This window comes from Aythya marila, assembly GCF_965140915.1.
Source record: "Aythya marila genome assembly, chromosome: 23".
NCBI classification, from domain to species: domain Eukaryota; kingdom Metazoa; phylum Chordata; class Aves; order Anseriformes; family Anatidae; genus Aythya; species Aythya marila.
Window position 1 is genome coordinate 2,197,328 of NC_139064.1, and position 15,847 is coordinate 2,213,174.

Sequence of the window (15,847 nt, forward strand, 5' to 3'; positions counted from 1 at the left end):
ACAAGCTTTGTTGTAGTTCCTTTGCACCTTGGGAGAATTTAGTTATTTGCTGACACCTTGAAGGGACTTTCAGAAAATGAGAGGATTTTAGGAAGCAAAATGTACCTACATGCAACCATTACAAAACACCGTGACTGCCTTCTTCTGGGATATATAGTAATGAAAAGGCTGTCATTGCTCTCCTAATTGCTTTATTTTCAGGTTATCAGCAGATATAACAGTACTACATTGACATAAGTATCTTCAGTGACTGCTGTCTCTGTAATATCCACTGGAAAATACAGTACACAGGTGACAGAGTTATCTCTGTGTGCTGTGCTTCCAGCCAATATTTGTAAAAGGCATGTCGGAAGGCCGTAGCAAGTGAAATCTGACAATTTTTTTCATTGCAATAGTTTTCCAATGAAAATAATTACTTTTATTTTAGATCAAAACAAAGATATGTATGTAGAGTTTTGCAGATTTTTTTTTTCCTTTTTCCCCACTGTTGTTTTCTTAACAAGTACACTTCAGTTATAAATAAATAATTCTGTGTTTCAAATTCTTTTTTTTCCACAAAATAAAAGATGATCAATGAAAAGACCAGAATTTCACACAGTGTTTTCTTTTCATGTTCTGTTGATGGTTACTGAAAGAAAGAACAAATATAAAGAGGAGTGGTGCAACCATTATTTTTCTTCTTCTTCTAAAGTATTTACTGTTGATAGCTCTTTTTCTAGTGTTCTCTGAAACCTTCTGGAAGTCAAGCTTGTCTGGAGTAGCTGTGAAGTCCCCTCACGTTTGGAAGGCTGCTGTTTCCCTGAGACTGCTGATAAGACTGACCAAGTCCAGGGTGACTTAATCTGGAATTCGAAGAAGGATCACAGGGCTGTTGGTTTTCCTTCAGTTGTTTTGACTTATGCCTCTCTTAATAGAAAATGAAAGGCCCTTTTCAGCATTCAGGGTAAAGTTTAGCTTCTCGCAGAGAGCACCAAACATGGCTGTGAGTGTGAAAAGGGAGGTATGGTGAGTTCCCTGATCAGGAACCTCTCCAGCTTACAGCTGTGTGTGGCTCTGAAGCAACACCTGCTGAAACTGGGTGGTTTCTGCTGCTTTTGTCTTCCAGTGTGAAGCTTATCAAGCTTCCTAGTGTGTTAACAAAGCCAGACAATGTTCCAGTGGTGTGTGTCGCAGTTACTGAGGCCCACCTTGGCTGTGCTCATTATGTAGTTAATCCTTGCTTCTCATCCAGATAGAGCTCGATACAGTGCTTTCAAATGCTGTTGGAAGAAAAGATCCAGTGAAAACAACTAATGGGAATGTCCATCCAAAGAAAATGTCCAGTGAGGATTTCATTAGGATGTCAACGCAAATGAAATGCAGTACCGGTCCGGATCTGCTGGCAGAGTCTCTGCACATTTTCACACTCAGTGCTTAAGTACAGGCCAGTTATTAAAGCCTACTCAATTGCCAGCTACAAACATAACAATAATGAATATCCATTGAATTCTCTTAGACTGTAGCAGATGCAGGTTATTATGACCCAGCTTACCCCACAGCAAAAGAATTTTGTGCTGAACTATACAAATGAGTTTTTGCCTTGACTAAAAGCACAGGTTGTTTTAACTTGGCTGACTGTTAGAGTGAAAGACAGATAACTTGTTTTGAGGTGGTCCTGGATCATAGTCCTCAAGTAAAAGGCACCCAGGCTAATTTTTGTATTGCAGTTGCTATTATTTTCCTTTGTAGCTGAAGAGATACCCACACACAAATGAAGGCTGAAAGTTAAAGGGAATTTTCATTTTGGATTCCCTGGCTAAGCCTGTGAACATCCTTAACTCCACTCATCAGTTTGAGGCCAGGAACATGCTTTGACTTTGTCAAATGAAGCCTTGTTTCTTGCAGACACAGGGTGAATCGTAGAAATTGACAGCTGCAGCCCCAGGTGTCTGCTTTCAGGGTCAGTCTTGTAACTGATTCATCTTTAACTTGGTAGTTTTATTTCTGAAGTTGCTGAAGTATTCAATTAACGTGTCCTTAGTAGTCTCCTCTAAACTTTTACCTAACCAACTTTGTAAATAACTTTATAACTGCTCATATGGCTCATATCTCCATGGGATGGACCCTGTCCCATCCGTGATGTACTGTAATCCTGCTGATTTGCTGTGCTGAGTACTTCTTCATACCCTGCACAATGAGAAACGTACTAAACCTGCATATAACATTTAAGATAATCTTGTAAAAGTAATAAATAAACCTTTCTTCTTCAAGGTTCCTCTTAAAAAAAGGCTGTAAAATCTAATCAGTCAAAACATAACTTCCCTCTATAAAACACCCAGTGATACATTGATCTCAGAATAAAGATAAGTTTGCAAACAATTTTAAAATTGCAACACTTGCTTGTGTGCAAATCTTTTGTTGCTGAAAATTCTTCGATTTAAACAAAAAGATCTCCAAAATGTATTTTTAACAGTGACCCCTAAATAAGAAAAGGGCTGTTGGGACTTTCCAGTAAGGTTCCCTACATGCTGATGATTGTACACTGAATTCACCTGTGTCTGTGTGAACACTATATGACAGTCTTGGATATACTAATTATTTGCGTCATGGAAAAAGTAGTATCTATATTTTCCACAAGGAACGCATGCTCAAGGAAAGATTCCAGTCAGACAGCAGTTTGAATGCCTTTGTAAGTAAAACAGCTCTCTGCCATTAAATCCAAAGGGGAAGGATGTGGTCAAGGACATAACTATATTCCTCTGATTTAAATGCCTTCAGTATAGCCACTATTCTATATGTGTTACTTGTTCTGACTTCTGTTAATGCATACTTTGAATCCAGTGGGTAGCATCTCTTCTCTATTAGACTGGCAGAAATGCTAAGACGTGCTGAGATGAGACAGGAATAATCACTACAGATCATGCTGCTGACTTGCTGCATCGTTGATGGCAATTGCCAAAGACATGAAGCAATGGAGCTGCAAAGGCAGATTGTGCAGATACTAGGGAAGTCAAAACTAGTGTGTGCTCTGGGGTTGTGGAGATCAAAAATTTCTTGGGACACAGCATTTCTGTAAGGTAGCATTGGAGGTAGCATTTACTTCAGTGGAATGTTTCCCTGTTTTTTCTTGAACATACAGAGTTCAGTCTTAAAAGAAACCTGGCAAAACAAAAATGAGATAAAGGCAATAGTTATCCAGGGCAGCTTTTCCTTGGAAAGAAAAGAGATAACCCTGGAAAAGTAGCATGTAGACCTAGCTAACTTCATTAATAAGGCAGGATAAAATGTTTTCTTCAAGTAGGCCAGGTGTCCAGCCCAGTCATTAGAAAAACTGGACAAAGCTTGAAGTGGGAAAGCAGAAACTGGGTGTTCCTTTTTGCCTGTTCCTGACCAGTGGTATTAGACCCTGAAGAAGTGGAACCATGAAAATACACTCATATCTACCAACAGCAACAGGCATTAATTCCCAGTCTCCCCCTCACCCATCTGTCAGCCGGTTAAGTTCTGACAAATCAAGGCCCAGAATAGCAGAAGAGATGCACTGTTCTCTGTGTGAAATCTGCTGCAGCCCATCACTCCTACACCTTTGAGCAACAAAGCAAACAGCACCGTGTTTTGTAGTTCCAAAGCTATACTAAGTGTACACCTCTGGGATTCTTGTAAGAATACCACGGGCTTGGGAGAAAAGGTGCTAGTAGGCCTATTTCTTGGAGCAAATTTGCCAAACCAAACATAGATAAAGTGAAGAATGTGGCATTTAAAAAGCTGGTGGTTTCCAGGTGCCCAGCTCTTACTAAACTTCACTGGAAAGCCATTGTGCATAGGTCTGACTGGTTGCTCTTTTCAGCAGTGCCAGGGGAGGTATAAGCTGATACCTTGGTTGTGATGAAAAAGAGAAGTCAACATGCTGTACGAATCAAAGGCCTCTTGTAACGCTGCATATTGAGGTCAGTCCCTTTTTGGCAGGTGTAAGAAATAACATTTTCAAGAGCAGCTTGTCTGAAGCACCCAGCTCTTTTGGATCCACAGGCTGAGCTTTCCTGCAACATTAGCTGGCAGGAAGGGCGAAACAGCAGTCCTCAGTGCAGACGCTGGGCTAGCAGCTTTCTGGAATAGTGCCAGATAATGTAGATGCCTACAAATGATACCAGGGGAGAGATCAGAGGAAAAAGTGGATATTCATGGTTTGTATTTACATCATAACACTTCTGAAGAAGCTAGAAATTGGAGCAATAAAAAGACAGGGTCCTCTCTTAATATATGTTCCTGTGAAGTTTAATTTACTCCACTTGCATGAAATTTTGAAATGTTTTGCTATAAATGAGGCCAGGACCTGTTTGTTTTTTGTTGTTGTTGTTGTTTGTTTGTTTGTTTTTTTCTCTGTCTTGTCAAAGAAGCCAGTTATTTTTTTCTCTTCAAGTGGAAAAAGTATGCTACACTAGGTAAACAGTCCTTCAACACTCTCCTGGAGAATTATTTTGAATTAAAATCTTAAAAGTTATTTGATCCATAGTAAGTCCATCAGCAAATGTCCCCCATCAATGATTTACTACTCTAAACAGTCTTCCTGTAGTGTATTTACCTGTGTTTTGTAGGTCAGCAGTAACTAAGAATGAGGAAAACTTTTGTGGTGTTATAAATCCTTTGCTTACCTTGGCTTCTCCACCCTCTGTTAGCAAACTGCACTTTCAAAATTCATAGCCAAGCTCAGAAAGGAAGTATTCATGCAGCAGAATTACTCCTGTTGAGTTTTATTCTTGTGTGATTTTTTTCTTCCTGCTACATTCACCTTCTGGTCTGGGAGGGGATTTGAGACTTGGCTGTGGAGCTCCTGGACTCAAGGAGAAACTCACCTTGTGGAAGAGGCTGATCTCAGCAGCAAGCAAGCTGGATCCAGCTGCAATCTGAACAGCGGGCTGTGCAGCCAAGCGGCTACTTACCCTTCGAGTTACTATTCATACTTCATTGGGTGGTGCTAATGGTGGTGGTGGGGGGGGCAGCTCTCCTGCACCCCATTTGACCTGCCCTGGTCTGTACCCTATAAAGAAGGTTCAGTTACAGCTGGCCAGTTGGGAACTGGGAGGAGATTTGTGCTGGGAACATTCTGTCTGTTCAGGATATAATGAACTTTCCTCCAAAGTAGCTCATGCCTGGCTATTCCAGACAAAAGTAGAGAGTAATTCAAATCCAACGTAGCACAGCTGACTTGGACCCCCTGGGAATTAAAAACAAAATTCTGTTCGTCCACAAAAAGGAGAAGAGACTGGTTCTAGCCGGGGCTGTGCTGCTTCCAACATGGCAAAGTAATGGAGATAGTTAGAATGGGGAAAGCCCTATACATTTCTCAGAAAGACTGAGGTGGATGCCTGAAATGCAAAGGAAGTAAGAGCATTGAGTTTCTGACCTGAGGACTTGCATATGTAAATGGAGAAAGTGCCACAAATAGCTTCTTTCTCCAGGTCTGCTGGTAACTATGAATGATTTGGGGTAAATGTGTTAATGTTTGAGCTTTGGGAGCCTACGAACCTCAGTGGAAAACTGGACCAGAGGTTGTTTAGCTTAAAAGCATGCATAGGTCTGTGCTCTCATTTCTATGCATCTGGTGTTTAGTGGCAGCATTACATCAGGTTGCTTTTCCAGGCTTGGAGGCTCTGATTCTAGAAAACACTTGGACTTCCTCAGGTGAAAGGCCTCGTACAGAGTCGTACTGTAAGTTAGAAACCTCCATACCTGCACATCTACCGAACAGTTCTTTGTGTGACAATAGGGTGACTTTCAGAACTAATACCAAGGCTGGACTTGAGCCTTTTTGACCTTATTTATGTACCAGGAAGAAACAGACTTTTTTCTTTTTTTTCTTTTCTTTTTTTTTTTTTTTAATTTTTAATTTTTCTGTTATAAAAACCTTATGTAGTCTTCATTTATTGCCTGTTACACTCCCATGGGAAATTACATTTGACAGGTACTTTGTCATTAAGCCATGCTTTTGGGGTGACTTTTTTTTTTCTTTAAATCTGCATAGGGGAAGAAGGAGGTCTGCGTGGGTAGTAGATTGGTAGTAGAACAAATACAGAACAAATGTAGATTTGGTTTACTAGGAACAGTAAAGATGAAGACTTTTTTGAAGCTCCAAGGCTTTGAATAATATTCAAGGAAAGTTACTGAATTGTTCCTATTTAGGAACTAGCACCACGAGCCTGGAATAATCTAAGAGGATGACCCAGCACTGTCTGTTTTGGGTTGTCTCAGTATTCCCGTTTAAAATAATAACCTGACTCTTCTGCTAGCACTCTTTATAGCCAAGAGACTTGGCAAAAGCTTTTGCTGTCTACAAGTTGTTTTGTGCAAAATGGGTACAAAGCCTATTGCAGAATACTGAAATTCTCCAATGGAGCATGTTCTACTGCTCTCACCTTATTTCAGAGTGGGATCTAAATGAAAATCTGACATCAAGGTGCTGTCCTAACTCGAGTGTGTCCCTTCATATGAATCTTGCCACCCAGTCCGTGCCTTTGCCTTCTTGAAGTGGGTGTGTGTTAACAAGAAACTTGTCAAGAGTTGAGTGCCTGTTCCCTTGCAAGCTACAGTTCAGGAGCTCTCTGCTCAGGCATGATGTAGGTCTGGCCACCTGATTCTGGTTTTGATTGAGTCAGGCTGGTGTGATTTTCAAAGGTTTTATTTGTGATCTTTGTGATCTGTTGTTATGTACCTCTTGGGCTAGTTTGCCATTGCTTTGGCTCTTGCCCTTGCTCAGGTCTGCATGATCTAGCCATTACATTTCTTGTCTTCATAAGGCAGGACTTACAGATCTAAATTGTCCTCCCACAAACCAGCCTTTTCTTTTTTTTTTCTTTGTATTCTTTTTTTTTTTTTATGTTTTATCCTTTTTTCTTTTTTCCCTATAAGATAGTAGAATGCTGCAGAGAATTAGCACTGTGGGCATCTTTAAAAATAGCTGCATATGTATTTTTCTTCCTCTGTCACATAATTTCAGTGTATCTCTATGGCTGCTTCCTCCTTCCAGCCTTCCTGCAGGCAAGTAGCAGAACCAAGCTCAAAACAAGCAGTTGCAAAGCACTGCTGTGAGTGGTATCTGAACTTTAACCTTCCTCCTTTCCCGACTCTCTGGCACCACATTTACCCCCAGGAGAAATACAGGTAGCTTCTTCAGGCTGTTGGGCTTTCTCCATTGGGGGAATTTCCTACACTTCGTTGTGTGAATCTTAACTACTCTCTTACTCAATATATTATTTTGTTTTTTATTTGTGCAGAAATTCTAATGCACTGCTGAGCTGTTTCGCAAAGTCCATTCATTCAGCACACTTCTGCATTATTCCCTCTATCCCTCTTCCTTCCAGGCCTTACTGATACTCTGCGAAATGCTTTTCTATGCCCTGGTTAGGATTCACAGATCAGGACTGTTCCTGCTTAAGTGTGCACTCTTGATTTGCAGACCATTCAAACTGCCAGAGAGATCATTGAGATGTTGACATAATGCCTGGAAAACAGGCCTGAAGAGGGGCAAGGTATGCCAGGAAGTCTACCATAAGTAGGTGTATTTGCATGATAGATGTACAATTTGTGGGGGTTTTATCAGCAGTGAACCCTTCAGAGAAGTTATATAAAACTAATTCAGTTCTCTCCTTCCTTCCTGTCAGTTCTTTCGCTTGCATCCATCCGCTTAATTCCCTTCACTCTCCATGTCTTCATATTTCTCTCTATTGTTCTGTATTTTTCTAATTCACTTCTTTTTTTCAGCTTCTTTTTGGAATAATCTTACTGAGTAATCCTTTCTGGCCTTTAAAATCTATGAATCATTAGCACCAGTTTGTGATAAATTTACTGATTCTCCATATTCTCTCCCTAAGACCGTAGGAGTTGAACAGTTAAGTGTCACAGACTTACTTGAGCCATTTTACTTCCTTTACTTCCCTGCTCAGCACACATGGTTTTTGTGTCTGTCAGCTGTAGCTGTGAACAATTCTTTGCTGCTCAAACCTCACCTCTTCTGACTCAGCCTGCGTGACATGGTGGGACCAGAGAGATGTCAGAGCCTGGGGCGGCTGTAGTACACAAGGGTGAGAATCTGCTGGTACTAGCAAAGAGAGAGCACGATCTACCTGTGCATGCAGACAGTCTCTCCTTCCCTGCAGGTACCAGCGCATTCTCCTTACTCAGGTTCAGGCTGGTACCAGCATTATTTATTTATTTATTTATTTATTTTTCTCATTTCGTACAGAATGAGATATTTTTCTCCATAGTTAAAACACCAGCTTTTACAGCTCAGGGATGCCTGGCAGTGAAAGCCTTTTAAAATATATTTCTTTGAACTATCTCCATTCTGTCCCTGTCCCATTTGCTTCAGAAGGGCCAGAAGGGACAGTAACAGGGAGTCCTCGGGTTTGCTGTTTACCAGTATACTATTGAGATCAGCCAGTCTAATATAATGCAGACTTAACAGATATATCTAGGCAAAAGAGAAGGGCAAGTGAGAGATTCTCAAGGAAAAGAGAGAAGTTGCTCACCTAGATAATTAGTTCTTGTTTGGAAGTGTATTTTCCTGTCAGCCAGGGTCTATTCTAGGTGTTGACATCTTTTCACGTATTTTCTTCGTATCAAATCTCCTGGTAGCCTGGTCCTGTAAATCCTTAGCTCAGTGCAGATGGGTAGGTATTGTACTCATTCAAGATTTTCAAAATTGTGCTGTGTATTTTCTTGCTACCACACTGCAGATCTGTGACAGATCTTGATAGTTTTGGGGTATTTGTCTCCTTGAATTAACAAAAATGGCATATATCGATGTGTCATGTGAGGGAGAGCAGATATTCCAGAGGGATGTGGGCCTGTAAGCAATAATGCAATCTGATGAAGAAAGTTGCAAGTTTCTGAGTATGTAAAGCAAACTGAGCTACTGATCTGAACAGGGCCAACAGCAGAGATTAATGCAGCAGTATAGAAAACAACATGTGTAGGCATCAGCTGGAAGAAGCCCAGTCTAGGTCAGTGAAGCAGTCTTAGAGGGCTTCAGACCTGGCAAACTGACAGTATAGGAATTTGTGCTTCAGAGGCTAGGCCTGTACAGAACAATGTGGTTTTTCTTGTCGTTTCTCAGTTGCATAGCCCCAAATGTTGTCTGTTTTCCAGTTTTACAAGAGTAGTGGCTGGAGAAGTATGGAGACTATGTAGGGCTGGAACGATGGGACAAAACAGAATATGCTATATGACGGAAGAATTTGTAGGTTGGAAAAATAAATAATGCAGTCATTTGCAATACTTTTATTGTCATGACAGTTTCAGGTTAGGGCATTTCTTGCCTGCTAGCAGAAGGCGACTGGCAAAGTACCGTTTACTTTTCACATTGAGATTGGAATGAGATTGGGCTGAATTTTATGAATCTCTAGTGGAGTTACACTACAATGTACAAAAAGAGCCAGTGCAGACTTCCTTGGGGTGAAATTCGGAGGAACAGAGTTCTAGTAATAGTTGTGTTCTATTAGAAACTTCAAGACCATGCAATTTGTATCATATTTATTATAAAATTAGTTTTTCTTTCTGCTTAATAAAGGACCAGCAAAATTGGAACAGACCTTGAATAGCACGGCTTTGTTGGCTTCCAAGGGAGAGATTTTACAGTAGCCAAAACCTACTTCATTCAACAGAGAAATCTGCTACTGATTTTACTATTTTTCATCTGTTTTACCTCTTCTACACCCAAAAAGTAAAGTGTGAGTTGCTTTTACTCATGACCAACACAAACTGTCTGCCCTTCCACACCTCTGCCTGGCCTAGAGAAGGTGTGTGGCCATCAGCCAGCTGCCTGTGGTGATTCCGGGCTCGGGATGGTTTCCCTGGAAGAGCTGCGGCTTGGCAAGGCTCCTCTGGTGGCTCCCCCTCGTAAATACTTGGAGGTGAGGGACCATACTGTTCTTAACTTTTCAAAAGGAGGCTTAGGGGAGACCTCTGCCAATTTTTGCGGATTTGCTCTATGCAAATACCTGAAAGGAGTTTGCAACAAGGAGGGTGCCAGGTTTAGATCTGATATTAGGAAGAATTTCTTCACAGCAAGGGTGGCTGGAAAAGACCCATAAGATCATAACACTGAGCATTAGCTAAAATAAGACTTTACAGACTGGTTTACATCCATTTTAGTAGATTTCCCTGCCTTTAGAAGGGGTTAGTTCTCTCAGTCCCCTTTAAAACGAATGCAGGACCACAGGTAATCAGCATTTGTGGAAGTCATGACAGACCAGGCCAGAACTGTGGGGCTTTCCTTTCTAAACAACACATGCCACTCTTACGCTATAAAGACCTTAAAGCAGGCAGGATGGGCTTCAGTTACTTCACCTGATGTACACTTTGCTGTACTAGGTCATGCTTTCAGCCTTGCTTACTAAAAATGAGACTTTTCTTTCAGTTGGTTCTCAGCTGAGTGCCTTCTACTTGCCCCCTGGCTACATAGGATGCTAACAAACACTACTTTACCCTTTTTATTTGTTCCTTTCTAATGAATGCTGCATTTTTGGAGCTAACAATGATTGCTTTGGACCAAATTGACTGCCTAAATAAGGCAGCAATTACTACTGTTTTTTTCCAAAGTGGCTCTCTAAGGTCCTGGGGACTTTGACCCTTATGACCATGTTAAGCTAGCAGAGGTAAGAGCTGAACTTTCAAGGGAAGCAGTAATGCAGAATTAGGAAGTCTAATCTTTAGATTTGCCTCCTTGGCAAAGGCATGACCTGCAGTTGCTTGAGGTCAAACAAAGTGCCCATCTGCATGGGACTCTGACTCATATTTCTGATATGTAGAAACCCCTCTCTGTAGCAGAACTGTTGCAAGCTTAGACCATTTATTTTTCTATGAAATAAACATTCTGAGATTTACAGATCCACATCATTAATATCATCAGCAGAGTTTGGTATCAGTGGATTTCTTTACTCAGGGATCACCTGGCAATTGCTTTTTGATTAAAATTTGTTAAGGTTTTGGAAAATAATCCTTGTCTGAAACAGGAACTGTGGCCCTCGAGTTGAGACTGTTTAAAGGCATTAGGATAATCTTTTATCACAGAAGTACAGAGTCTGAGTGCTGGAAATGAGATTTTCCTGCAATAAATCAGATATTTAACTGCAGCAGGTAATGCTTTAGAAAAAGAGGGAAGTAGCTGTCTATGCAGAATATCATGCCAACATCTTCAGGCAGTGGAGAAAGAGATACAGTTGATATATAACCAACGGCAGAGCCCCAGAACTTCCTTATAAAAGACTGTGGTCTGGTTAACCCTAGCTTGAGTGCTTTCACTCGGCCTATTGGCATGTATCGAACAGTTAGGAATTACTGTTTTGTTTGTGATATATAATCAGCTGCTACAGGTCTTATTATTGTTTTTCAAGAAAAAGAGCAATGCATTCTGTCACTTGTTTTGGATTTTTGGTTATATTTTTTCTATTAAACACTTCATTGAAAGTGTGCAGCCAGTTCCAAAAATCTGTCAGATCAAAGGAAAGTAGTCTTTTAGTCTGTTCAGAAAGCATCAGTTCCTGTTGCAAATCATTTTCCAATGAAAGGAGCATTAGTTAAAAAACAGTGGTATTTCAGAGTAGGTTGTTAGAGAAAAGACACAGTTCTGAAGAGAATAACTGGGTTTCTTGCTGTTTTTCTATACAGATCTGCTAGAAAATTCATGTTCATCCTTAAATACAACATACTGTGCTGCTATGAAAGATCTGATAGGCATTCTGCTTGAAATTTGCAATAATTTTGCAGCATTGAGCCAGCTAAAGTTGATTCCAGTTGAGCTTTGTTTCCTAAATAGCATGGTTAGTAATGTGAGCATGTAAATGATGCCAAATGAGCCTTTAAGATAGCATCTTACAGGGAACAAATGGTAGCTCATGTTGCTGAATGGTAGCTCACATTGCTGTGGTGGTTATGGTTCATCCAGTAAATCTGTTAGGTAGCCAGTGCTGGGGGTAAGTACCTTTGCAACAAGCACTTTTGTGTTTGTTTTTCATTTATGGACTCAAATTTTACACCTGCAAATTAAAACTCTTCTGTCAGCTTAAAAATAAACTTCACAATGTGAAGTCGTAGGAAATCCAATTACTGTCTGAGCAATAAATTGACTGTCATTATGAATGCAAACAGCATTGTGTTTTCTGGTGCTGTTACCTGGTAGTCAGATGGACTGAGTGATTATGGGGTGCGTAGGGCTGCCAGAAAATATCTGCTCCCAGGGGATCTTTCACACTGGTGGGTCTGGACTCATTTGTCATTCACTGCAAAATAATTTTTTGGAAAGAGTTGGTGAAGTGATCTGGTTAAAGCAAATGTAATAAGGCATGACTTTGGAGATGGCATTTTTCCCCTGAAAAGCTCTAGTATCAGAAGAAATGAATGCAGCCAGCTTAACGTCATCTTGAGTGTTTTTGGCAGAGCATGGGATTGGAACAGGACATCGGGGTCTCTGTAAATCAAGAGGCCCCGGGTTGTGTAGTACTAAAGACATTTCTGAGAGTTATGTCAAGGCACAAGAGTGACATCACAATCATACTCAAAGAGTGTGGTGGACTCTCTTCTTATGGTTTACATATGCGTTCACAGTAATTTACTTTAATGCATCACAGATCTCCAGTAAGGCCCCTGAGAATTTGTTACCTTGATGGGAAGCTAATCCTGAGTTCTTTGTGTGGCAGTGCTCTGGCAATAATCTATTGAATTACTTGGTTAAACAGACAATGAATGGGGTGTGTGTATCCAGCATCATTGTGATCATTTCTATTTTCAGTAAGTGTTGACACTGTAGTGAGAACAGCAGCTGTCTGCAAATGTTTGCAGGAAGAAGATTAATTTTTGTGTTTTCCTTCCTCTTCTAGCAGAGATTGACATGGGCCAGCAGTGTTGTAGTGTCTGCTGAAGACGTTCCTTGCTCTAGAGGTGGTGTTGCCAGGAAAGGTAATAAAAACAATTTCCAATGTATAATTTGGCTCTGCTCTTTTTTTCGTTTAGAAATGTGAACCCTGCCTATGAGTTAATGGCAGTGAAGGCACTCTCTACACTGTAGCAATGCAAGTCTTCACCATATCCCTCCAGTCTTCAGTGAAATCTCAACATCACAAGCTCTCTCAAACAATTCATCAGCTCTTGAATCGTGTTATGTGGTTAAAAAAGTATTTCTGAGAATTACTGGTTAGTAATATTTTGAAAGAAGATGAGTAATCCTGCATGAGGTCCGCAGAATGGATTTACGAGGAAGGGAATGTGCTCTACATAAAGTACTCACTAGAAAGACTGTATACTACACTCAGATATTATGTGTCTCTCTGCTACTACTGCCAAAATCAGTTTTGCGTTTGAGTACATAGGAAAATTTGGACCTGCTACACATAAGAACTTCATCTTTTACTCAGTTAAAATGGAAGGTCTAAGTATTATTATTTGTTACCATTTTAAAGTTTGCCTAACCCCAAGTTATAACTGACCTGTTCAAAAGTCCTGTGTTCAGAAGGACAATACAAAATCCTACTGATTTTTACTATAGTATGAAGTATTCTTATGAGTAAAAATTTTCAGCAACATACTCACAGGGCCAAGATACAGACCTGAGGACAGAGAAAGGATTGCAATTTTCCTGCCTAAATAGCTCTTATACACTTTGTTGCACAGCAGTTTTTGCTGTCCTTAAATTCTCTCTCTCATTTGCTGAGGAGTAACACTTTACCTTAGGGCAACTCTCCGTTTTCATCTGGCTGCCTCTTGACCAGAAGGCAGGAATTGTCTAGTGACATAGCATGTAAAAGGGGAAAGGTGTCAGGGTTTTTGGAGGTGGGAGGAGGGAGAGATGGTGAGAGCTAGTTTAAACTAGAGAAAACTGTACGAAGTTGTTGTTGTTACCAGGCTGGTAAAGGAAAGCTGTGAATTTCTATGTAATCAGTGGGGACATCTGACCTGTCTAGTCTGGCTCAGGCTGGAGCAAGAAAGCACAGTTTTGTGTTAAAGAAAGATTTCTCGGTTTATGAGCTAATAACTTAACTTTTGCATGCTTGCAACATAGGTGTAGCCAGAAAAGGAACAGCTTGCTTGAAGGTGTAACTTCCATTTCAAAATCTTCTCCTCTGCTTTGCATATCTTTGAGTTATTGCTACTTACTTGACTGAGGGAGAACAATGCCTGTTCATGCTGAAGCTGCAGATCTGGTAAAGGAATTTATAAGTAAGGACTGAGAGGAGAAACTGCATTTTCTTTCTGCTTTAGTAGTTAGCATAGAATTATTTATCATGGCTCATGGCTATGGTTTCTGCATGTTTTCTAGCCCCTGAGAAGGTAATTATGGTGTAGTATGCATGCAGTGGTAAGAAACCCATGTAAGGTTAAAAGATCCTTGTGATAAAGGCTGTGCGAGACTAAACAAAAAAGCAGTATGTAGATCTGAAAAGGAAAGTAAATTATCTTCCTTACCAGTTATTAATATGAAGACTCTTTCAGTTCAGTTTTTCAGTTTCTGGATCGCAGTGTGCGTATTCTGCCCAGATTTGCAATTTAACTTGAATATCTGTAACATTTTTGATACGGGAGCAGTTAGAACCTGAAGATGCCATGTTATAGCGAACATCTTTAACCTGCTCATGACTTGGATGCAAAATAAGTAAAACAATAAATAATGCAGCAATAAGGATAAGAATTGACGGGTGGCATAACTATTGCCTTTTAGAAACCCATTATGAGATTGAAGGGAGGATTCCTCTGTACCTGTTTGATTAACATCAATTTGCAGCTGCGTTGCACCACCTTTTCTGCGCTTCTTGTGAATAGTCAACTTTAAGTACAGTAACATCTTCTGGGTTAAATGAAGCCTTTGTTTGAGGATAGTTCCATGTTCACTTGCAACAATTCTATGATTGTATAGCTCCATGTTCATTTCCAGCAGACACCACAGCCTCACACCATATTGTCAGTGGAGGATGGTTGTACTGGATGGAGAGGTCCTACCTGCTGTTTACTGCACATGCTGTTATGCAACGGCCGGTGTTGTCCAACGTGGTAATTCCCAGACTTACTTGTTCTAACAAGCATTATACATGCCAGTAAGTGAATGTAGGATTCATTCTTTCCACACCTGTGGCATGTTTGTCCATTTTGCCTTAATGTTTTGGTGGTCTTATGTAATACTGGAGTCTCTTTGATTTAGAAACGGTGAATCATTCTTCACGTGTTCGTGGGCTTTGCCTTTCTTGGATCCCTTCTTGGCTATTCATCTTCTGATTTCATAACTTGTCTTTTTGGTTGCTTGGCTATTTGCACTGTCTGTTCAGGCATCGATATAGTAAAACAGATTGCTAAGAACATCTTGTCCTCTCAAAGAAAATGTTGGTCTGCTGGAGTCACAGGCAGACAAAGTATGGAAGACGTGTTAGGTTGTATGCTGCTCTTAGCCTCTGGAAGAGGACTTTGAACTAAAGCAGTGTTTGAAACACAAAGAAACATTTACTGGTGCCTCTTGTTAAAAGTAGAAATGACCCTACAGGTATGAGAGCAGACTATTTCAGAATCGTTTGCTGGTTTTGAGGGTTTGCTGTAGACTATAAGCTGCTTTTTTGCTGTTTCTGATGTTCTAGATGGCTTTTTTTTTTTCCCATAAAATGATTATTCTTGTGGGAAATGAGATGCCACAATTCCTCCCCACTCACTTTAGCACCAAAGCAAGCATGGAGACACACGTTTGCTAGTTCTACAGATATTACCATGACAGAATTCTTCTACTCTTCTGTCAAAAGCATATGCTAATACTAAAAATGGATATATTGCATCATCTTCTAAGTTTTCCTTTCAAACCTCTCTTTATTATTTTTTGTTCCATGGCTATTGATTTTTT